Here is a 26,721-nt window from a genome sequence, read left to right as displayed (position 1 = left end):
TCTAGTTCTTCCATCTTGTTTGTCAGGCTTCTGGCGTTTGCGAGCATGCAGTTTAGAGGATTTTGTTTTGTTCCAATCTCCTCACTGTGGATTGTTTTAGAAATGTTCTTACCTCCCTTCTGAGTATGTTTTCCTGGGTCGTCTTTGTTCGAGTCTAATGTTTTTCTTCCCGTCCCCTCTTCTTCTAGTTTAACGCCCTCCTGATGAGTGTAGCGAGTCTTCTGGCGAATGTGTGTTTCCCAGGTTTGTTGAGGTGTAGTCCGTCTCTGGCGAGGAGTCCATCGTACAAGTAATTCACACCGTGGTCCAGGAATCCGAATCCTTGTTGTCTGCACCATCGTCTTAGCCAGTTGTTTGCATCAAGGATCCTGTTCCATCTCCTGGTGCCATGCCCATCTACTGGAAGGATAGAAGAAAAAACTACCTGTGCATCCAGTTCCTTTACTTTCTTCCCCAACTCTTCAAAGTCCTTGCAGATTGTCGGAAGGTCCTTCCTTGCCGTGTCATTGGTGCCAACATGTATCAGAAGAAATGGGTGGACGTCCTTGGAGCTGAAGAGCTTTGGTATAATATATAATTATTTATTAATTATATATTATTATATAATTATATATAATATTTATATTATATATTATTATATATTATATAAAAATAATTATTTTTGCATTGCTTTATTCTGAGAGCTATAACTTTTTTATTATTCCGGTGAAGGAGCTATATTGCAGCTTGTTTTCTGCAGGACAAGATGGCCTCTAGGGACTCTATAGCGACGGGGTCTGTTCCGCAGGACTGGCGCATAGCAAATGTGGTGCCAATATTCAAAAAGGGCTCTAAGGCCGGCGTCACACACAGCGTATGAAAATACGGTCTGTATATTACGGCCGTAATACGCTGAAAAGTCCCGAAAATAGTGGTCCGTAGCTCCTCCGTAGGCAGGGTGTGTCACCGTTTTTTGCGCATGGCATCCTCCGTATGTAATCCGTATGGCAGCCGTAATGCGTGTTTTTATCGCAGGCTTGCAAACCCGACATACGGCTATACAAGGGATCCATGTGTTAAAAAAAAAAAACATATATACTGTCTCTCTCTCTCTCTCTCTCTCTCTATATATATATATATGTCAGGGAGACACATATATGTATATATATTATTACTTCATACAGCGCTAGATAGCAGAAAGCCGGTAATTCAATTACCGGCTTTTGCTTTCTCCTTCCTAAACCCGACATGACATGAGACCTGGTTTACATACAGTAAACCATCTCATATCACCATTTTTTTTGCATATTCCACACTACTAATGTTAGTAATGTGTATGTGCAAAATGTGGCCGTTCTAGCTATTAAATTAAGGGGTTAAATGGCGGAAAAAATTGGCGTGGGCTCCCGCACAATTTTCTCCGCCAGAGTAGTAAAGCCAGTGACTGAGGGCAGATATTAATAGCCTAGAGAGGGTCCATGGTTATTGCCCCCCCGGCTAAAAACACCTGCCCCCAGCCACCCCAGAAAAGGCACATCTGGAAGATGCGCCTATTCTGGCACTTGGCCACTCTCTTCCCATTCCCGTGTAGCGGTGGGATATGGGGTAATGAAGGGTTAATGCCACCTTGCTATTGTAAGGTGACATTAAGCCTAATTAATAATGAAGAGGCGTCAATTATGACACCTATCCATTATTAATCCAATACTAGTAAAGGGTTAAAAAAAACACACACACACATTATTAAAAATTAATTTATTGAAAAAATCACAAAGGCTGTTGTATTAATTTATTCTACTCTCAATCCACTCACTGAAGACCCTCGATCTGTAAATTAAAAAAAATAATAAACCAACAATATACATACCTTCCGAGGATCTGTAAGGTCCAACGATGTAGATCCATCTGAAGGGGTTAAAATATTTTGCAGACACGAGCTCCGCTAATGCAGCTGCTCATTTCTGCAAAACCCCGGCGAATGAAGCTAAATATAGGTCAATGACCTATATTTAGCTTCATTTGCGGTGAGGCGCCCTCTGCTGGCTGTTCCTAGATCGTGGGAACTTTCCTAGAAAGCTCCCTTGCTCAAGTTCATATGAGGACAACCAGCAGAGGGCGCCTCACCGCAAATGAAGCTAAATATAGGTTATTGACCTATATTTAGCTTCATTCGCCAGGGTTTTGCAGAAATGCCAATTTTTTCCGCCATTTAACCCCTTATTTTACTAGCTAGAACGGCCAAATTTTGCATATACACACTACTGACATTAGTAGTGTGGAATATGCAAAAAAAATGGTGATATGAGATGGTTTACTGTATGTAAACCAGGTCTCATATCATGTCGGGTTTAGGAAGGAGAAAGCAAAAGCCGGTAATTTAATTACCGGCTTTTCTCTCTAACAGCGCTGCGTATTCCTCGCAAGTCACACTGCTGGTCCGTGTGTAATCCGTATTTTTGAGGCTTCCATAGACTTTCATTGACATTTTATTTACGCAATACGGTGACAAACGCAGCATGCTGCGATTTTCTATGGCCGTAGAAAGCCGTATAATACTGATCAGTTTAATACGGCAGATAGGAGCAGGGGCATAGAGAATAATTGTGCCGTATTTTTTGCGAGTTTTACGGACGTAGTTTCTGCGCTCTTACGTCCGTAAAACTCGCAAGTGTGACGCCGGCCTAAAAGGGAACCTGGAAATTATAGGCCAGTAAGTCTAACCTCTATTGTTGGTAAAATATTTGAAGGGTTTCTGAGGGATGTTATTCTGGATTATCTCAATGAGAATAACTGTTTAACTCCGTATCAGCATGGGTTTATGAGAATCGCTCCTGTCAAACCAATCTAATCAGTTTTTATGAAGAGGTAAGCTATAGACTGGACCACGGTGAGTCATTGGACGTGGTATATCTCGATTTTTCCAAAGCGTTTGATACCGTGCGTAAATGGGTTAGTAACTGGCTTAGTGATAGAAAGCAGAGGGTGGTTATAAATGGTATAGTCTCTAACTGGGTCGCTGTGACCAGTGGGGTACCGCAGGGGTCGGTATTGGGACCTGTTCTCTTCAACATATTCATTAATGATCTGGTAGAAGGTTTACACAGTAAAATATCGATATTTGCAGATGATACAAAACTATGTAAAGCAGTTAATACAAGAGAAGATAGTATTCTGCTACAGATGGATCTGGATAAGTTGGAAACTTGGGCTGAAAGGTGGCAGATGAGGTTTAACAATGATAAATGTAAGGTTATACACATGGGAAGAAGAAATCAATATCACCATTACACACTGAACGGGAAACCACTGGGTAAATCTGACAGGGAGAAGGACTTGGGGATCCTAGTTAATGATAAACTTACCTGGAGCAGCCAGTGCCAGGCAGCAGCTGCCAAGGCAAACAGGATCATGGGGTGCATTAAAAGAGGTCTGGATACACATGATGAGAGCATTATACTGCCTCTGTACAAATCCTTAGTTAGACCGCACATGGAGTACTGTGTCCAGTTTTGGGCACCAGTGCTCAGGAAGGATATAATGGAACTAGAGAGAGTACAAAGGAGGGCAACAAAATTAATAAAGGGGATGGGAGATCTACAATACCCAGATAGATTAGCGAAATTAGGATTATTTAGTCTAGAAAAAAGACGACTGAGGGGCGATCTAATAACCATGTATAAGTATATAAGGGGACAATACAAATATCTCGCTGAGGATCTGTTTATACCAAGGAAGGTGACGGGCACAAGGGGGCATTCTTTGCGTCTGGAGGAGAGAAGGTTTTTCCACCAACATAGAAGAGGATTCTTTACTGTTAGGGCAGTAAGAATCTGGAATTGCTTGCCTGAGGAGGTGGTGATGGCGAACTCAGTCGGGGGGTTCAAGAGAGGCCTGGATGTCTTCCTGGAGCAGAACAATATTGTATCTTACAATTATTAGGTTCTGCAGAAGGACGTAGATCTGGGGATTTATTATGATGGAATATAGGCTGAACTGGATGGACAAATGTCTTTTTTCGGCCTTACTAACTATGTTACTATGTTTTCAGCCATACCCTGTGTATTTATATCTGTCTTTTTGATTGCGAGTTATTCCACTTTTTGTTCGGCAGTATGAGGATAAAGCATTGTTTTTTTGCCTTGTTTTTGTTTTTTAATGGTGTTCACTAAAGGGGTTAAATAGTGGGACAGTTTTATAGGATGAGTTGTTACGGACGCGACAATACTAAATATGTGTACTTTTAATCTTTAGATTTTTTTATTTAAATATTTATTTATTGATTTGATTTTTTTATTATTATTTTTTGTTATTTTTTTAATTATTTTTACAATTATTAAATTTTTTTTAAATTCATTCTTACTTTTACACTTTGTCCCACTGTGGGACAATCATTTTGTGCAGGCTGATCGCTGTCAGCACTGCAGTTTCTGTATACTTACTGTTACACACGGTTCTGGCGCTGCCCCCGGTTCTGGCGCTGCCCCCAGTTCTGGTCCCTCACCTACTCCTGCTCTGGGGCAGTCCCTGCGCCTCTGCAAGGTCCCTGCCTGGATCCTCGCTCTTGGTGTGTTCCTCAGACTCCTCCTGCTGCTTCTTCCTCCCCCACTTCCTGGCACGCTGCCAGCAGGCCTCCATGGAGAATGCTTAGGACACGCGCACGCTTACCTCTGGTCTCTTAAAGGGACATTGTGCATTTTTTGAAAAATCTTAATTAGCCAATGGCAGCTTACTGATTACTACTTCTGGCCCCTCCGTCATAGGGAGGGTGCTGGAGCAATGAGTATCTACTCTTGCTATTTCCGGTTCTGTTCCTGTTTTGTCTGCGCTGTAATAGCAATCCGTTTTGCACTCTGCTTATACTGTTTCCGCAGAATATCAGTTTCCAGTTGTTCAACAATCCTAAGACGACTCCTGCACCTTTATACTCAAGTGCCATCCCATTCCGCTACCTGCCATCCGGACCCTGGACAACGCTAAAGGCGCCAGAGCCAGCTTCCTCCCATCTGAAGCTTGGGCTGATAAATGACAAATGAGCTTTAATGGGGATAAATGTAAGGTCATGCACTTGGGTTGAAGTAATAAGATGCATAATTATGTGCTTAATTCTAAAACTCTGGACAAAACCGTCAATGAAAAAGACCTGGGTGTATGGGTGGATGACAAACTCACATTTAGTGGCCAGTGTCAGGCAGCTGCTACGAAGGCAAATAAAATAATGGGATGCATTAAAAGAGGCATAGATGCTCATGAGGAGAACATAATTTTACCTATATACAAGTCACTAGTTCAACCACACTTAGAATACTGTGTACAGTTCTGGTCTCCGGTGTATAAGAAAGACATAGCTGAACTAGAGCGGGTGCAGAGAAGAGCGACCAAGGTTATTAGAGGAATGGGGGTCTGCAATACCAAGATAGATTATCACACTTGGGGCTATTAAGTTTGGAAAAACAAAGGCTAAGGGGTGATCTTATTTTAATGTATAAATATATGAGGGGACAGTGCAAAGACCTTTCTGATGATCTTTTTAATCATGGACCAGAGACAGGGGCAAGGGGGCATCCTCTATGTCTGGAAGAAAGAAGGTTTAAGCATAATAATAGACGTGGATTCTTTACTGTAAGAGCAGTGAGACAGAAGAGACGGAAGGTCCGAAACGCGCGTCAGGGCGGACGCTCTGGGACCAATTCTTGTCTGACATCCTGAACCGCCGGTAATTATTGCTATTTATTTCATTGTGTACACTTGGCTTACTTTCTGCCTTTTTGATATAGCTTAGATTAAATGGATTATTATGGTCCGGCAGGTTTGAGGATATGATAGAGGTGACTGATGACTTAATATACTAGGAATGATATATTATATGTGATTTATGATTGAACAACTATATTATACCTCCCAGTCACTTTTTAAGTCCCTGCGTGGCCAAATTTTTGCACTATACTTGTGTGACAAACTGTGTGTGACCATTTCCCCATACCCTTGTTTATTATATTTTAATAATAAAATGTATATTTTTATATTAAGATGGACCTGAGTATCATCTATTTTGTAGTTATGTCCATATTTCAGGGATGATAGGTCATAATAGTCCTATTTAGTTATGCACATGATTATGTAAACCTATTTGATGTAAATTGTTATAACATGTGTAGCTGTTATATAAGGCTGTATTGTATTACAGAAGCAAATCAGGGCACAGAAACAACGTCACGATACAAGGGCTTATGTCATTGGCTGCTGAAGTCACATGTCCCTCTCCATACCAAAGCAGACATGTTGTTTTGCTGGCACCATTTTCTCAGTGTAACAGCTTGTCATATAGTTAGATAGGATCCTGTCCTTTGTGAAATAGATCTTTCAGCATCTAACTAGCTTGTGCTAATAGTGTTGTGCATGCAGGATTCCATATTTCTTACTCAAAATCATTTGGACTAAAACTGTGCTTCAGGACTCAGGTGGCCCCATATACTAAACAAAATTGTTAGGCCTAATTTTGGAGTTCAGCCACGAGGCTCCATTTGCTAATGAAAATCGTTAGGAGTGGACTAATAGTATTGTGCAAACCTGAGTCAATATTTTCTACTCAAAATCATTTTAGCTAATACTGTGTTGCAGTCAGGACTCAGGAGGCCCCATTTGCTAATCAAATTCATTAAGCCTAATAAAGGAGTTCAGCAAGGAGGCCCCATTTGCTAATCAAAATTGTAAGGGCTAATAGTGTTATGCAGTCCATAGTTCACATTTCCTACTCAAAACCATTTGGGCTAATACTGTGTTACAGTCAGGACTCAGAAGGCCACATGTGCTAATCAAAATCATTAGGTCTAATATTTGGGTGCAGTAGGAGGCCCCATTTACTAATCAAAATCATTAGGACTAATATTGGGGTACAGGAGCCAGACCCCATTTGCTAATCCAAAATGTTTGGAATAACACAATATTGCAATTAGGATTCAAGTGGTCACATTTACTAATCAAAATAATTTGGGCTAATATTGGTGTGCGGCAGGAGTCCACATTTCCTAATCAAAATCCTTTGGGGTAATACTCTGGTGCAGGCATCAGGACTCATTTCCTAATATAAGCTCTTTGTGCTAATAATGTGTTGCAGGCCCACTGCCTCATTTCATAATCAAAATTGTTTGAGATAATGCTCTGATGCAGGCACCAGACCTCATTTCATAATCAAAACTGTTTGGGATAATACTCTGGTACAAGCACCAGGCCTCATTTCATTATCAAAATCTTTAGTGGTAATTCTGTGCTCCCACCACCAGTCCACATTTCAGCATCTAAATCCTCTGTGCTAATTGTGTGGTCCAGCCACCAGTCCACATTTCAACATATCAATCTTTTGTGCTAATTCTGTGGCCTAGCCTCACTATATCCACTCATAAATACTGAATATGATAATTTAGTGACAGGTGACTGACAGGTCTGGGTCTAGAGTTGTGAATTAGCTGGTTAAAAGAGGAAAGGGGTACATCCAACATGAGTGGGAAAATGCTAGGTTGTGGTGCAACCCCACATATGCTTGATGTGTGAGATGTTTGTAGTGTAGGTGGTAATATTACATTGTTGAAAATATGTTTAAAAAATTCTCATCAGAAAAAGATAGCATCAGGGGGCCAGCTTCCTTGCCCAACCAAGGCGGAGAGGCAAGGGAGACACACACTAGGTATAGCGAAGGCAGGTGTACACTGTCAAAGGCCTGGGTCAATTTCAATAAACCCTCCCAGCATCCAGGCCCTGATGACCGAATATTTTTGACAAGTAGGGAAAAGTTTTTAAACATGGTCAAGCAATACCAGGCCGATCAAACCAACATACTCCCTAATTCCTCTGAGACTTTAAAGTATTGGGAATCAAAGCTGGACAACTGTCATGAGCGGCCTCTATATGCCTTGGAGGTGTGCTTCCCTGCCACTAAAATCTTGTCTGAGCAGGTTTTTAGTGTCACCGAGGGGGGTCATAACAGACAGGCACTTTCACCTATCAACAGAAAATGCTGACAGGCTCACTGAGACACAAGTGAACAAAGCCTGGATTAGCCCAGACTTTTCCACACCACCAAATGACAGCAGCATATAAAGTATTTTTAATCTTCAATATCTGAATTAGGCCCTCCAGTTGCTGCTTCAATGGTCTATGGATGGCCTGCTTTTAATTTGTGTCTGGCTTTGCACTGTGTACAGAGCCTTTATTATTGTAGGAGTTCCCCAACTACACTATGTTCTCAAAATTTGAATGAGGCACTGCAGTTGGTGTCCTGAAAGTTGTATGGATGACCCTGCTTGCCATTTTTGTCTGGATTTGCACTGTGTACAGATCTTTCATGAGTGTAGGAGTACCACAACATGACAATTTGAACGAAATGTGTATGAGGCCCTCCTTTATGTCTAATACAGGATGTAGCTGAGTCCCTCTTCCATTTATATTTTGGCACTTCTTGCTCCTTCACAAAATTCCAGTTTTTTAATAAAAAAATTCAATTTTGGTTTACTTAAATTATTTTTGTTTAACCCTTTTAAATGTTGCCTTATATACATGGAAAAATGTTTCTTAACATTTTTTTCCAGTAAATTCCAATTTATCTTTGATTTTGAATGTTTTATTTGTCAGTCCTTAAAGTGGAGTAACACGTGACACCATTGTTCTCAGCAGCGATCTGGGAGTCAGAGGTGCTTTCAGGCGTCTTCCTCAGCTGTTTTTCTAAGGACACAAAAGAGCAAAGAAGCATGCATATAACCTTGGGAAGACTCACAATTCAAAAGAGCAAAAAGTTTTAAATTTTATTGAACAATGACAAGACATACAAAAAAACACAGCAAAGCTCAATAAAAACATTTAGAAACAATGGATGAAAAGACATCTAGTTATGCCCATGATGTTGCAATAACTAACCCATACCAAACCCCTGACAGCTAGTACAATTGACTACACAAGGCTCCAAAGAAAGGGGGAAAAAAAGACACACTGATTATAATATGGACAATGGGTTCTAAAGTCAACATTCAAAAAAATACAAATAAATAGAAATGCATATGCCTAATCATATTACCATATTTATGAGCACAATCATTATGAGCCAGGAAGAAAAAGAAGGCTGCTACACCACCCATGTTGTTTTCATTCCATTCAGCACGTTTACCGTCTCATTCAACATTTTTACTACCGGTAAAATAATCAAATTTCCCATTAACTCCCATTATAATTGTTATTTGAAACGAGCATATGAGCATTAGGAATTGCTCGGTTCCAGTAGTGAGCATTCGAGCATTTTAGTGCTCGCTCATCTCTAGTAGTTGTGTCTGAAGTTGTCACCTGCACACATGGATTTATTACTGATTAAATATAACTAACTATTCATACTTAGTTGTTTGAGGCGCCCTGCCATACAAGGCAAGTTCAGAATGTTCAGTATTAGGCAACGCTTTGGACGCAGCACATGTCTGCTCCGTCCAAAGCGCTGCTGACTTTTGTACGCGACCCTGCACGCATAGTGGAGAAGGGAGTTCTTCAAATCCCATCCACTATGCTATAACATCTGGCTGCTGCGGGTTGGATGCTGCGGATGAACGCAGCTTCAAACTCGCAGCGTACTGAACTTGGAAACATACCCTTAGAGTTTTGTTTTGCAATGTTCTACTTAGAAAAGTGAATCAATGCTTGCTTTCTAACATTACCCATTTAATTCTGGACACAATGTTCATTTGCTGATTTTCCTCATGTCAAGTAAATTATTTTCAAATTGCTCAATCAAGTGAAAGTTAATTTGCTGTATATTGAACAAAAACAAGTTACATGAAGCAGAAAAATTTGGACAGGCAACTACTAAAGGATGAAATAAGTCATGCTAGTAAATCTAACCAATGCTATTTGTAAAGTTCTCAGCCCATGTATATGTGAATTGACCAAATTCAGTCATCTTGAAGTGTTATATATGCCTGCCTTTATTAAATCCCTTTGGGTCACACATAGTTATCCACATAGCAGTGTCAGGATCATCAGGTTTTGCACATCTGAAACTGGAATTGCACCAGGCAGGAAATTCATTAAAAATGGATATTACTTATTGACTGCCTGAAAGAGCACACGTAGGCAAAGCATAAGGTCTTTAAATTAAGACGACCTCCATAATCCCGCCATAAACATTTTCTAGACCACCAAAACTTTTTAGAATCTTTATGTGCAGTATTTTGAATAATACAAATTAAACTAATCTTAAAGAGGACCTATCACCAAATCTTTCATGATAAACTGGACACACAATGAAATAGTGCTGCAAAGCAGAATGAAATGTTTTTTGTTTTTTTAATAATTTTGCCTCTCTGTTGTGATCAAAGTATTTGACACCTAAACAGTTAATTTTTCTTACGTTTAAGTGGATATTACCAGAGAGAATTTACAAGGGGTGCCTACTTCTTCCTCTTTATAATGCTGACTTGTGGTAAGCAGGCAGCAGCACAATGGGGAAAGAATACGCCCCCACAATAGCTTAAAACATGCTAATTGTGGCGACATGAGGGTCAGTGGGTGCTGGCCTGGCAGTCTTTAGAAAGACCACAGGGATCAGTGCTCATCCCACTGAAAGTCTACTTTCATTTCCTTTGGGCAAAATACTACTCAGAAAACACAGGATGAGGGTAAAACAGTGTGGAAATACTTTATTGAACCACCAACACACAATAACACATAGAGCACTCAAAGAAAATACACAAGATGGTGAAAAATTACAGAATCTCACCCTTCCGCTGACTATTTGGGATTAGAGCAGCTGTGGCATTGGTGATACCATTGTCGACTATCCACACCTTCGGATCCGCTTCTGGCGAACAACCACAGACAAGAAGTAACGATAAGCTTAATTCCATTGAGGCACGTGGCCAGGTGACTGAAGGGTCCTAAACTGGCTTGTCCGAAAGTCTGCATCGGGTCTGGTGATCACAGGGTCCCAACCTGTTTTCTCCGAACCTATCCATGAGGCTAGGTGACTGAATAGTTCCAACCTGGCTTCCCCAAATGTCTCCATGGGGCCAGTGTATACCTCCAGCTAGGGTCATGGTCCCATAAGCTGGAATCCTGTAGAATGTCAAAGCTATATTCTTCTGATTGAGCCATGGTGCCTTGCCTGATGTTCTTCAGAGTCTCCCCTTTGCAGAAGGATATAAATCCTTTTTTATTAAATCAGATAATTTTTTTAAAGAAAATTATACAATAACGTATTTACAAAGAGAGATCAGTAGAACAAATATTTTCAATGTTACATGGAATTATTATATATTATTGCTATACATAAAATACAATAAAGCTGATATCTTCAAATGATTTGATTTCTTTAACCCCCCCCCCCTTCAAACAAACTAATACAACCCTCCCCCTTCCTTGATAACATGTCAGAGAAATTTGTATTGTTCTGTCAGGTTGGATGGTGAACGTTCATGGACAGCCATTTTCAGGTCTCTCCAGAGATGCTCAATTGGGTTTAGTGCAGGGCTCTGGCTGGGCCAGTCAAGAATGGTCACAGAGTTGTTCTGAAGCCACTCCTTTGTAAATTTTAGCTATGTGCTTAGGGTCATTGTCTTGTTGAAAGGTGATACTTTGGCCAAGTCTGAGGTCCAGAGCACTCTGGAAGAGGCTTTCATCCAGGATATCTCTGTGCTTGGCCGTCTTCATGTTTTCTTCAATGACAACCAGCCGTCCTGTCCATGAAGCTGAAAAACACCCCATAAAATAATGTTGCCACCACCATGCTTCACTGTTGGGATTGTATTGGGCAGGTGATGAGCAGTGCCTGGTTTTCTCCACACATACCGCTTAGAATTATCACCAAAAAGTTCTATATTCGTCTCAGACTAGAGAATCTTATTTCTCATAGTTTGGGAGTCCTTCATGTGTTTTTTTAGCAAACTCTATGTGGGCTTTCATATGTCTTGCACTGAGGAGAAACTTCCGTTGGGCCACTCTGCCTTAAAGGCCTGACTGGTGGAGGGCTGCAGTGATAGTTGACTTTGTGGAACTTTCTCCCATCTCCCTACTGCATATCTGGAGCTCAGCCACAGTGATCTTGGGGTTCTTCTTTACCTCTCAGTCAGGTCTAGGAGGATCATGAGGAAATGGACAGCATGTGATTTAAATATGAGTGTCTGAGCAAAGGGTCTGAATACTTATGACCATGTGATATTTAAGGGTTTTTTTTAATTAAATTTGCAAAAATTACTACATTTCTGTTTTTTTTCAGTCAAGATGGGGTGCAGAGTGTAAATTAATGTATTTTTTTTTAAATTTACCAAATGTCTGCAGTGAAACATTGAAAAATTTAAAGGGGTCTGAATACTTCCCTTGCCCACTGTAAGTTCCTCAAAGTCACATCAAATGTGATGTGGCCCCTAAAAATATTAGTTTTGTAAATTTTGTTGGAAAAATGAAAAACTATTGATAAACTTAATCTTTCTAACTTCCTAACAAAAAAATGATGTTTAAAAAATTATGCAGATATAAAGTAGACATTTGACAAATGTTATTTATTAATTATTTTGTGTGACATAACTCTGGTTCCAGTGTGCAAAAATTAAAGTTGGAAATTGCAAAATTTTCAACAACATTCATTTATTTTTACAAATAAACACCAAAAAATATTGACCTACATTTACCCCTAACATGAAGTACACAATGTCAGCAAAAAACACTCAGAATCACTGGTATCCGTTGAAGTGTTGCAGAGTTATTACCACATAAAGTAATACTGATCACTATTGAAAAAATTGGCCTGGTCAGGAAGGTGAAACAGGTTCTGGTACGAAAAGGTTAATATTATTAGTACACCCTTAATTTTCAACAAATTACATTGAGGACTTTCAATTAAGGACTAATTATTTAAAAGGACTTTAAATTTCTCATTATACAAATTCGTTATCATGGTACGTTAACAAAACACCCAATAAGCTGCAATATACATCAAAGCCACTGGGTTGGCCACAAATTACAAATAACAAAATCATTTATGGACAGGGGATTTAAAGATCATGATTTATTTCAAAGCTGGTGATTTTACACTATTCATCTATGGATACCTGAAACTGGCAAAAAAAGGTTGGAAACTACATATCTAAAAGAACTCATCAGGGTCTATTAATTTAAACTTTTACACCAGATATCTGGCTTTTGACTTTTGGCATTTTCACCATAGTTTGAATCAGTTCTGCCAAAATTGGCGTAGTTGGGGACGGTTCAGAGAGGGACAGGGTATAGCCATGTCATCTCTTAAATTCATCAAGAGTGCTAGCATTTTGAATGCCAGAAAATGCTATTCCAGTCCATGTTTTCTTATGCCAATATCAAAAGTCTGACCATCTCTTCCAAACAGAAATCAGGTTTGAACAGGTGATTACTAAGTGTAGCCATCTCAGTATGCAACCAACAAGTAATGTAGCACTCTGTAGTACTATAGCATGCAATTGAAGGATGGGGCCAGGGCTGTAGCCATAGCTGACAGTAATTCCTGTATAACCCGCTGTCCCCTTCCCTTCTGAGTACCTGGGTGGTCCGCTACGCCATCTGGGTTCTCATTAGTACGGGGTTATTTCCTCTACAGATGGTTCCACAAATAGTCACAGTCCGGCCTCAATTTAACTTCAACTCTTTTACTCAGCACAACATCATCCAGGGCACAATCAATCACAGCAACTGGCAACGCTTTCCCTTGCCATTTCTCTCTAAGCCTGTCCCCGGAATGGACTGCATCCTCCCATCCCTCAGTGTCCTCAATGCCCAGAATTTCTGCTTCTCGTGGGGGTATTCTCTGCTGTTTCGCATCGGTTCTAAGAATAGCGGCCCACGCAAAAATCTGCCACATGTTGGATTACTTGCTCCCATTCTGCTTAGCCTTCTTCCTCAGTGCTACAGCCCCAGTCACTCTGCGTAGGCTAGCTCTTCTGCTGCTGTACTCTCTCCTGTGCTCTGGCCACCTGGATGCTAAATGCTGAGCCTACTATTCTTGTAATGTCACGTGGCACGGTGTCGCTCCTGGGCTAGACAGCCCTAGTGAGCTACACGGGCGCCCTAGCCCCAACTCACTAAAACCGGGAAGACCTCTCTAACTTATCCCACCGTGCCCCTCCTACATTAACTATTTCCTATCTTAACTATCTCTAAGCTATAAGGCTAACCCTGCAATGCCCCATCTAGTGGACAATTTGAGGTACTACTCCCCTTAGCACTATACCTTCAAGTGGTGACCGGCCCAGTGTACTAACTTTCCCTAACATGCAATGAAAGTGTAAAACATCTTAACAATCAGACTTATCTATACACAGAGTAATACACTTTATGTGTAGCAATATTCGTATACACTACTGGTAATACACTGAACTGTGTAGCAGTACCATAGTGTATATACAGTCATGGCCAAAAGTATTAACACCCCTGCAATTCTGTCAAATAATACTGAGTTTCTTCCTGAAAATGATTGCAATCACAAATTCTTTGGTATTATTATCTTCATTTAATTTGTCTTAAATGAAAAAACACAAAAAGAATTGTCCTAAAGCCAAATTGGATATAATTCCACACCAAATATAAAAAAGGGGGTGGGCAAAAGTATTGGCACCGTTCGAAAAATCATGTGATGCTTCTCTAATTTGTGTAATTAACATCACCTGTAACTTACCTGTGGCACCTAACAGGTGTTGGCAATAACTAAATCACACTTGCAGCCAGTTGACATGGATTAAAGTTGCTCAACCTCTGTCCTGTGTCCTTGTGTGTACCACATTGAGCATGGATAAAAGAAAGAAGACCAAAGAACTGTCTGAGGACTTGAGAAAGCAAATTGTGAGGAAGCATGAGCAATCTCAAGGCTACAAGTCCATCTCCAAAGACCTGAATGTTCCTGTGTCTACCGTGCGCAGTGTCATCAAGAAGTTTAAAGCCCATGGCACTGTGGTTAACCTCCCTAGATGTGGATGGAAAAGAAAAATTGACAAGAGATTTCAACGCAAGATTGTGCGGATGTTGGATAAAGAACCTAGACTAACATCCAAACAAGTTCAAGCTGCCCTGCAGTCCTAGGGTACAACAGTGTCAACCTGTACTATCCGTCGGCGTCTGAATGAAAAAGGACTGTATGGTAGGAGACCCAGGAAGACCCCACTTGTTACCCCGAGACATAAAAAAGCCAGGCTGGAGTTTGCCAAAACTTACCTGAAAAAGCCTAAAACGTTTTGGAAGAATGTTCTCTGGTCAGATGAGACAAAAGTAGAGCTTTTTGGGCAAATGCATCAACATAGAGTTTACAGGAGAAAAAAAGAGGCATTCAAAGAAAAGAATACGGTCCCTACAGTCAAACATGGCAGAGGTTCCCTGATGTTTTGGGGTTGCTTTGCTGCCTCTGGCACTGGACTGCTTGACCGTGTGCATGGCATTATGAAGTCTGAAGACTACCAACAAATTTTGCAGCATAATGTAGGGCCCAGTGCGAGAAAGCTGGGTCTCCCTCAGAGGTCATGGGTCTTCCAGCAGGACAATGACCCAAAACACACTTCAAAAAGCACTAGAAAAGGGTTTGAGAGAAAGCACTGGAGACTTCTAAGGTGGCCAGCAACGAGTCCAGACCTGAATCCCATAGAACACCTGTGGAGAGATCAAAAAATGGCAGTTTGGAGAAGGCACCCTTCAAATATCAGGGACCTGGAGCAGTTTGCCAAAGAAGAATGGTCTAAAATTCCAGCAGAGCATTGTAAGAAACTCATTGATGGTTACCGGAAGCGGTTGGTCGCAGTTATTTTGGCTAAAGGTTGTGCAACCAAGTATTAGGCTGAGGGTGCCAATACTTTTGTCTGGCCCATTTTTGGAGTTTTGTGAGAAATGATCAATGTTTTGCTTTTTGCTTCATTCTCTTTTGTGTTTTTTCATTTAAGACAAATTAAATGAAGATAATAATACCAAATAATTTGTGTTTGCAATCATTTTCAGGAAGAAAATGAGTATTATCTGACAGAATTGCAGGGGTGTCAATACTTTTGGCCATGACTGTATATGTCAATTAGATGTGAACAAATAACATTTGGCAAAACATAAATACAGTTTATCATACCCCCTACACAAACATAAAACATGATATTTGAACTGCATCACTATACTAGAAAATATGAAAAATTTAGAATACTTAGTGCATAAAATGGCCATTTCATATGTACTGGGCAGCCATGATAAGGCGATTCTCGTTGCTGGAAACCTATCTAAACTGTATCCTCTCTTAGACTAAAGACTACATTTACATTTAAAGGTAAGATCCTGCTGTAATAAAAACTCCTGATGCTAAGGGATGGAGTGCTCATAGAGCTTTAGGCTGGAGTCATGCGAATCGGCATGCGAGAACAATCGCAGCATATAAGTCTATGGGTGCAAGTGACAACGCACAGCACTCAGATATCATGCAAGTGCAGTGCGATATACACCTATGCCGGCAGCGAAGGAGAGGGAGAAATTAATTTCTCCACCTCCTCCACAGCTGTGCTCCGATCCTCTCTGTGGAGCACAGTAGCATGACACACGGCTCTCGCTGGCAGCAGAGCAGGAGCCGAGGGTCATTAGCATATCGCATTACATGCTCTCGCATCGTATGCTACAGTGACTCTAGCCTAAGTATACAAATATCAAAATACTGACTGTCACTTCCAAACAGAAATCAGGTGTGAGCAGGTGCTTACTAAGAGTAGTCATCTCCATATACAACCAACAAACAAAGTAGGGGCAGATTTTTTTATACTTAATATGGGTGAAATCTGTAGCAAAAACATTGAAATTGACATGTTACGGATTTAAATTTGCACCAAATTTGTAAGTCAAAAATGAGCATCGTGTACATGAGTCTTCATGATTCTTATTCACTTTACTGACATGAGGAAACTCTTCAGGTTTTGCGACAAATCTGCACTGGAAAAATGCAACATGTGCACACAGCCTAATGGTCTAGTATTGCGTTGTGACTGACTTTGACGTAGAAGTGTTTTGAGTCAACTCATGTTTGTTTGCCGTCAATTATATACCATCGTCTTCCTTCCACTTTTCGACTCTTCTCATGAATGAAAAACAGGATATTTTAAAATATGCAAAGTGCTCAACTTCCTGTTTGTACAGATTAACTTAAATGTCCACTTCATATATCTCTCTGTACATTCTCCTATTAGAAAGTCAAAGAAAATCAATCTCCACAAACATTCATAGGATTCTAGTTCCAATTTAAGAGCCTTATGTTACTAATTTTAGCCTTCCTGCTATTTTAGTACCGCTCTGTTTAGCTTCGATCACGTCTTAAATTAATCAGCAGAGTGTGGGAAAACCAGCATGTCCATTGTTTCATCAGGTCTGGATGTTTTTATTACATTCCAAGTGTACAAGGAAGCTTCGTATGGCATGATCCACCACTGTGAACCAGCTTTACTACTTCACCAACCTCTTGCACCTTTTAATCACTGTATCAAAATGGAGGATACCAGAATGTACCGCATTTTTATGGAACTAAAACCCTTTCTGAAGAAACATGCACAAATGGACAGCAACATTTTTTTTCCTATCTAAACATGGATTTATGTCTTTTTACATCAACTAACCCCTTAATCCCATATGACGTACTATCCCGTCCAGGTGACCTGGGACTTAATTCCCATGGACGGGATAGTACGTCATATGCGATCGGCCGCGCTCACGGGGGGAGCGCGGCCGATCGCGGCCGGGTGTCAGCTGCCTATCGCAGCTGACATCCGGCACTATGTGCCAGGAGCGGTCACGGACCGCTCCCGGCACATTAACCCCCGGCACACCGCGATCAAAGATGATCGCGGTGTGCCGGCGGTGCAGGGAAGCATCGCGCAGGGAGGGGGCTCCCTGCGGGCTTCCCTGAGACGATCGGTACACGGTGATGTGCTCACCGTGTACCGAGCGTCTTCTCCCTGCAGTCCCCGGATCCAAAATGGCCGCCGGGCTGCATCCGGGTCCTGCAGGGAGCACTTCCGGGTCAGGATCAGGCTGCAGCTGCAGCTCTAATCCTGCCCGGCTGTATGTCAGATCACCGATCTGATAGAGTGCTGTGCACACTGTCAGATCGGTGATCTGTGATGTCCCCCCCTGGGACAAAGTGAAAAAGTAAAAAAAAAAATTTCCACACTTGTAAAAAAAAAAATAAAAAAAAAATTCCTAAATAAAGCAGAAAAAAAAAAATATTATTCCCATAAATACATTTCTTTACATAAAAAAAAAACAAAAAAACAATAAAAGTACACATATTTAGTATCGCCGCGTCCGTAACGACCCGACCTATAAAACTGGCCCACTAGTTAACCCCTTCAGTGAACACCGTAAGAAAAAAAAAAAAAAACGAGCCAAAAAACAACGCTTTATTATCATAACGCTGAACAAAGAGTGGAATAACACGCGATCAAAAAGACGGATATAAATAACCATGTTACCTCTGAAAACGTCATCTTGTCCCGCAAAAAACGAGCTGCCATATAGCATCATAACCAAAAAAATAAAAAAGTTATAGTCCTCTGAATAAAGCGATGCCAAAATAATTATTTTTTCTATAAAATAGCTTTTATCGTATAAAAGCGCCAAAACATAAAAAAAATGATATAAATGAGGTGTCGCTGTAATCGTACTGACCCGAAGAATAAAACTGCTTCATCAATTTTACCAAACGCGGAACGGTATAAACGCCTCCCCCAAAAGAAATTCATGAATAGCTGGTTTTTGGTCATTCTGCCTCACAAAAAAATCGGAATAAAAAGCGATCAAAAACTGTCACGTGTCCGAAAATGTAACCGATAAAAATGTCAACTCGTCCCGCAAAAAACAAGACCTCACATGACTCTGTGGACCAAAATATGGAAAAATTATAGGTCTCAAAATGTGGAGACGCAAAAACTTTTTTGCTATAAAAAGCGTCTTTTAGTGTGTGACGGCTGCCAATCATAAAAATCCGCTAAAAAACTCGCTATAAAAGTAAATCAAACCCCCCTTCATCACCCCCTTAGTTAGGCTAGGTTCACATTGCGTTAATGGGTTAACGCTAACGGACAGCGTTGCACGGCGAAAATGTCACAATTAACGCCGTGCAACGGGTCCGTTAGCACAACCATTGACAGCAATGTGATTTTCAGGTGTAGCGCATCGCTAGAGCGTGCCATTTTCGGCTCGCGCTAGCAAGGTGCCATTCTTTTGTGGCGCGCCTCAGACGCTGCTTGCAGCGTCCGCGGCGCGCCCGAGGTCCGATCCCCGATCTTCCAGAGCGGGGACGTTAACGCGACCACTAAACACGACACCTAAAAAGACATTGTGTTAGCGCAATCCGCTAGTGCTAAACGGATTTCCCTAACGCAATGTGAACCTAGCCTTAGGGAAAAATAATAAAATTAAAAAAAATGTATTTATTTCCATTTTCCGGTTAGGGTTAGGGTTAGGGTTAGGGTTAGGGCTAGGGTTGGGGCTAGGGTTAGGGTTTGGATTACATTTACGGTTGGGATTAGGGTTGGGATTAGAATTAGGGGTGTGTCTGGGTTAGGTGTGTGGTTAGGGTTACAGTTGGGATTAGGGTTAGTGGTGCGTTTGGATTAGGGTTTCATTTATAATTGGGGGGTTTCCACTGTTTAGACACATCAGGGGCTCTCCAAACGCGACATGGCGTCCGATCTCAATTCCAGCCAATTCTGCATTGAAAAAGTAAAACAGTGCTCCTTCACTTCCGAGCTCTCCCGTGCGCCCAAACAGGGGTTTACCCCAACATATGGGGTATCAGCGTACTCGAGACAAATTGGACAACAACTTTTTGGGTCCAAGTTCTCTTGTTATCCTTGGGAAAATAAAAATTTGGGGGGCTAAAAATCATTTTTGTGGGAAAAAAAAGGATTTTTATTTTCACGGCTCTGCGTTGTAAACTGTAGTGAAACACTTGGGGGTTCAAAGTTTTCACAACACATCTAGATAAGTTCCATGGGAGGTCTAGTTTCCAATATGGGGTCACTTGTGGGTGGTTTCTACTGTTTGGGTACATCAGGGGCTCTGCAAATGCAACGTGACGCCTGCAGACCAATCCATCTAAGTCTGCATTCCAAATGGCGCTCCTTCCCTTCCGAGCTCTGCCATGCGCCCAAACAGTGGTTCCCCCCCACATATGGGGTATCAGCGTACTCAGGACAAATTGGACAACAACTTTTGGGGTCCAATTTATTATGTTACTATTGTGAAAATACAAAACTGGGGGCTAAAAAATTTTTGCGAAAAAAAAATAAATTTATTTTAACGGCTCTGCGTTATAAACTGTAGTGAAACACTTGGGGGTTCAAAGCTCTCAAAACACATCTAGATAAGTTCCTTAGAGGGTCTAGTTTCCAAAATGGTGTCACTTGTGGGGGTTTTTAATGTTTAGGCACATCAGGGGCTCTCCAAACCAACATGGCGTCCCATCTTAATTCCAGTCAATTTTGCATTGAAAAGTCAAATGGCGCTCCTTCCCTTCCGAGCTCTGCTATGCACCCAAAAAGTGGTTTACCCCCACATATGGGGTATCGTCGCACTCAGGACAAATTGACAACAACTTTTGTGGTCTAATTTCTTCTCTTACCCTTGGGAAAATAAAAAATTGGGGGCGAAAAGATCATTTTTGTGAAAAAATAAGATTTTTTATTTTTACGGCTCTGCATTATAAACTTCTGTGAAGCACTTGTTGGGTCAAAGTGCTCACCACACATCTAGATAAGTTCCTTAAGGGGTCTACTTTTCAAAATGGTGTCACTTGTGAGGGGTTCCAATGTTTAGGCACATCAGGGGCTCTCCAAACGCAACATGGCGTCCCATCTCAATTCCAGTCAATTTTGCATTGAAAAGTCAAATGGCGCTCCTTTCCTTCCGAGCTCTGCCATGCGCCCAAACAGTGGTTTACCCCCACATATGGGGTATCGTCGCACTCAGGACAAATTGCACAACAACTTTTGTGGTCTAATTTCTTCTCTTACCCTTGGGAAAATAAAAAATTGGTGGCGAAAAGATTATTTTTGTGAAAAAATATGATTTTTTATTTTTACGGCTCTGCATTATAAACTTCTGTGAAGCACTTGTTGGGTCAAAGTGCTCACCACACCTCTAGATAAGTTCCTTAAGGGGTCTACTTTCCAAAATGGTGTCACTTGTGGGGATTTCAATGTTTAGGCACATCAGGGGCTCTCCAAACGCAACATGGCATCCCATCTCAATTCCAGTCAATTTTGCATTGAAAAGTAAAATGGCGCTCCTTCCCTTCCGAGCTCTGCCATACGCCCAAACAATGGTTTACACCCATATACGGGGTATCAGCGTACTCAGGACAAATTGGCCAACAATTTTTGAGGTTCAATTTCTTCTCTTACTCTTGGGAAAATAAAAAATTGGGGGCGAAAAGATCATTTTTGTGAAAAAATATGATTTTTTATTTTTACGGCTCTGCATTATAAACTTCTGTGAAGCAATTGGTGGGTCAAAGTGGTCACCACACATCTAGATAAGTTCCTTAGGGTGTCTACTTTCCAAAATGGTGTCACTTGTGGGGGGTTTCAATGTTTAGGCACATCAGTGGCTCTCCAAACGCAACATGGTGTCCCATCTCAATTCCTGTCAATTTTGCATTTAAAAGTCAAATGGCGCTCCTTCCCTTCCGAGCTCTGCCATGCGCCCAAACAGTGGTTTACCCCCACATATGGGGTATCAGCGTACTCAGTACAGATTGTACAACAATGTTTGCCATCCATTTTATCCTGTTACACTTGGTAAAATAAAACAAATTGGAGCTGAAATAAATTTTGTGTGAAAAAAAGTTAAATATTCATTTTTATTTAAACATTCCAAAAATTCCTGTGAAACCCCTGAAGGGTTAATAAACTTCTTGAATGTGGTTTTGAGCACCTTGAGGGGTGCAGTTTTTAGAATGGTGTCACACTTGGGTATTTTCTATCATATAGACCCCTCAAAATGACATCAAATGAGATGTGGTCCCTAAAAAAAAATGGTGTTGTAAAAATGAGAAATTGCTGGTCAACTTTGAACCCTTATAACTCCCTAACAAAAAAAAATTTTGGTTCCAAAATTGTGCTGATGTAAAGGAGACATGTGGGAAATGTTACTTATTAAGTATTTTGCGTGACATATCTCTGTGATTTAAGGGCATAAAAATTTAAAGTTGGAAAATTGCGAAATTTTCAAAATTTTCGCCAAATTTCCGTTTTTTTCACAAATAAACGCAAGTTATATCGAATAAATGTTACTACTAAAATGAAGTACAATATGTCACGAGAAAACAATGTCAGAATCGCCAAGATCCGTTGAAGCGTTCCAGAGTTATAACCTCATAAAGGGACAGTGGTCAGAATTGTAAAAATTGGCCCGGTCATTAACGTGCAAACCACCCTCGGGGCTTAAGGGGTTAAGGAACTTGCCCGTCAGACTATAAGGGGTCATCACAACAGAACCAGACCCCAATCAGAGGACAATAAAACATTCCTTATCTAAGAACTGGTCCAATATTTATGGACATAGCTGTTTATCACTACGGGTAATTCTGCTTCATGTCACCTGTCTTATCCATGGTTTTTTTTCTTTTTTTTTTCCTGTGCTATGTTGTGCATAAATATGTGATTCTTCAGAATTTATTTCAGTCTTTGCCTGATAAAGCTTGCAATTTGTTACCATCTTTTCAGTTAGGCATTAAAAGGTATCAACCACTGAGGACTCTCAATTCTAAATATTTTTCTACCTTTTAATCACTTTTTCATTCCACTGTATTTTGTTTTTTTTTCACAACATAGAGAAAAAAAAATGATGGTTACAAGGGTACCATCAACTAATAACTGAAGAATCCTATACAATACTAATCTAAATGGCAAAAAAGCAGATGCATTGTTAGACATGAATTTAAAAGATGTATATAAAAAGGTAATAGAAGGAAAGTGGAAAAACTTTGGAAATTTGGCTAAAATCCAACACTTTTATGGACTGTCTGCAGACAATTGACTATGTTGGCTGTGGGCTGTGGCCACAAATCAACCTATGATAAATCTGGTTCTGAGATACTCAATGAAAGATCTTTCCTAACTGTAGAGAGCACCAATACAGTAGAATCCCTTCTCATTCATTTTCTTAATAATGTTGCGGAAATTGAGGAAGAACAATGCCATCTCACCTGCGTGCATATGCACAGACCAGTGGCCAATCTTACAGCAACTAATCCACAAATGAAATCAAGCACTATTGTAAGGTAAAATTCCTCAGCTTGCGTTTTAAACATTTTTTGAGATCCATAATAGGCAGAGATGTTATTGCATGCTGATGCATTTGAAAGAAAAAAAATTGTCCTTAGTTGTAGCCAAGGGTAACTCTAATCAGGTCACAAATGTGATAAAATTTCACAAGAGTTTGCAATTAAAAATAAGTGTCATGGTGGCAACTCGCTGCCGGTCTTGCAGTACTCCCCCACACAGCTGCTACAGCATAGTGTTTCTATCTAGCCTTAGGGATGTGTGGCCAGTGGTCTCTGCAGGAATTTAGTCCTGCAGTGTCCTGCAGAAATTTGGCTCCCTGGCCTATCCTACGGGAGCAGGATCAACATAAGGCAGCTCCTCCCTGCCCTCCTCACTTGAACATATGCTATCATGCATGCCTATGCCTACCTTTGCATTCTGCTTCCTGTTAAGACCCAGCTTGTTTTCCCATCCTGCTTGACCTCCCTACTCTTGACTTTGACTATATATATTGACCCTGGGCTTCCTGTCCTGACCTTGGAAATTCTGACCACGTTTTATCTTTGCTCCTGTGTACCTCGTACCCAGGCTGTTGCTGTCCTGGGGACTGCCCTGGAGTAGTACTTGGCGACCACTTGCAACCAAGCCTAACCTCACCACAAGAAGCTCTATTGAACACTAACTAGTCACTTAGTCCCGCCCCTCCAGGGTAAGCCTGACAGATGGCACAGTGGATCCACACTCATCAGCATTACAATAGGTAGTGAAAAACTTTGTTTTCACATTTGTTGTGGTCTTAGTACATGCTAGGCCCAGGAACTTGAAGGGATCATGTCAGTAGGATTAATTCTTCGGAGCCATCTATATGGGCATGTAGGTCATAGGAAGCTGAATAAAATTGTACCTTGATTTCCGTGATCCAATGTCTATTTCCAGAGAAATCCGTTTTTTCTTAAATCTAAATGAGCCGCGGTGTAACGCACTCCATTAATGCAGCTATTAACCCTGTGTGACCAACTTTTTACTATTGATGCTGTGTATGCAGCATCAATAGTAAAAAGATCTAATGTTACAAATAATAATAATAAAAAAAAGGTTATTATCACCCTCCGACGTGCGCGCTGTCCTCGGCAGTGCAAGCGGCAGGTTCCAGTGCCAAGGATGCTATGCAAGAAGGACCTGCCATGACGTCACGGTCATGTGACCGCGACGTCATCACAGGTCCTGCGCTCATACCAACCCTGGGACCGGAAGCTGCCCCGTGCACCGCACACAGTCGCCAGGACTACAAGGGGCCTTCGGAAGGTGAGTATATGTTTATTTTTTATTTTAAGTCTTTTTTAACCACGCATATAGTGCCCACATTGCTATATACTACGTGGGCTGTGTTACATACTGCGTGGGCTGCGTTATATACTACATGGTTGCTATGTACTACGTGGGCAGTGTTATATACTATGTGGGCAATGTTATATACTGCGTGGGCTGCATTATATACTACATGGCTGCTATATACTATGTGGGCAGTGTTATATACTATGTGGGCAATGTTATATACTGCGTGGGCTGCGTTATATACTACATGGCTGCTATATACTATGTGGGCAGTGTTATATACTATGTGGGCAGTGTTATATACTGTGTGGGCTGCGTTATATACTACATGGCTGCTATATACTACGTGGCCAGTGTTATATACTATGTGGGCAATGTTATAAACTGCGTGGGCTGTATTATATACTGTTTGGGCTGTGTTATATACTGCGTGGCCACTGTTATATACTGCATGGCCTGTAGTAACGCATCGGGTATTCAAGAATATGTCATGGCCTGTGCTATATACTATGTGGCTGCTATATACATACATATTCTAGAATACCCGATGCGTTAGAATCGGGCCACCATCTAGTTAGAAATAAGCTCTGCAGGCAGATTCTCATGCAAATCAGTGTTCGGCCCTAAGTCATTATCAGCTTGTTTACATACAGTATTTAAAAAAAAAAACAATAGATTTATCTCAAATAAGTCATAGGACTGCAGATATCAAGGTATCATTTTATTCTGCTTTCTATCTCCTTCTCGCCCATACAGACAGCTTAGGAGGGGTGATCATACTGACATAGTCCCTTTAAGTATATGTTGATTGACCATAATGAAGAGGTAAAGCATGAAAAGGTCTCACAGTCAACTAGTGTGATCCATTCTGACAGTTACAGTTGCACCTTACAAAACAATAAAGGTGTCGTGCTGGTCACAGGAGAGCATTCACCTCTTCAAATAGCTGATCATTGGTAATGTTGGGAAGGGGCCATAGTCGTCCCCTCATTGATCTGAATTAAACATGCACACTAAAGATGGTTTATGAAATTTAAAGAAATAGCAAATGCTTTTTAAATAGATATGTAGACTCCACTTACAGACGCTGCCTTTTTATTGCATGTGGTATTCGGGTCCATAAAACAGACCAGAATACTGCATTGTGTCATTTTTTTTCCATGTAGAAAAATGCCCATGTGCACTAGCACGTAGCTTTAAATGATCCATGTGCTGTCCATGGGCCATCCGTTGGGCACACAGCCCACTAACCGAAAAACACGCTTATCTGATCTAGTCTGTAAGAAAATGGTGCAGGTAAATCCTGGAAAATGGCTAGGTACTGCAATGACAACTGTCAGTGATAATTAGTGATAATTAGTGGATCAGGAGGTAAGATGTGTTTATTGTATGTGGGGGGTTTACCGGTATCTCACAAACAAAAGACAGACATGCTCAACAATGTGGGTAGGGACTGACCAAAGCAGGTGGAATTGTGCATCATGATGAGCCATTGGACTGCAAAGTTCCCAGATATTGTCCTTGCACATGGCCCTCTTCCATCTGCCTGAATCTTGGTGTTTATCAGCTTCATTATCTCTGTTCCAGTTTATTCTAGAACCCAATAAATGTCAGAAGAGCTACCTGTGGCTTAATGCGTTTGATATGTCACGTAACTCCTCAATATAAAGCCATTTGGAGTTGGATGACAGTACACATGAAGTTTTGTAGCGTAGTTGTCATTCCTTTCTTGACTCTTTATTGTGGACTAAGCACGAGTTATTCCGTTATTGTGGATCTGGCAGTGACGGATGCCTCCACTGTTCCCTCTTGACACTGCTGTTCTATTCCTTGAACTGTCAGCACGACTAGCATCAGTCATGTCTCCTGACACAAGATGACTTCTTAGATTTATCTACAACAGGCAGAGCAATGACTCACCTGCCCGCGGGATGTAATTTAAGTGACATACCTGTAATATCAGTGTTTGCATGCTTCAGCTGAGAAGCCCATTACTATCTATAGATTTAGACTTACGCTTAGACACGCTGGTCTGTGTATTGAGCTAATACTTAAAGAGGGATGGATACAAAATGACAGTAATTTACGAGAACTGACCACAAGTAGACCATCCAGTGGTAAAATCTAACATTATTTATGA

The sequence above is a fragment of the Ranitomeya imitator genome, chromosome 4 (assembly GCF_032444005.1).
Source record: "Ranitomeya imitator isolate aRanImi1 chromosome 4, aRanImi1.pri, whole genome shotgun sequence".
Classification (NCBI taxonomy): Eukaryota; Metazoa; Chordata; class Amphibia; order Anura; family Dendrobatidae; genus Ranitomeya; species Ranitomeya imitator.
The sequence above is the reverse complement of the archived record's forward strand: the minus strand, read 5'-3'. Positions refer to the sequence as shown.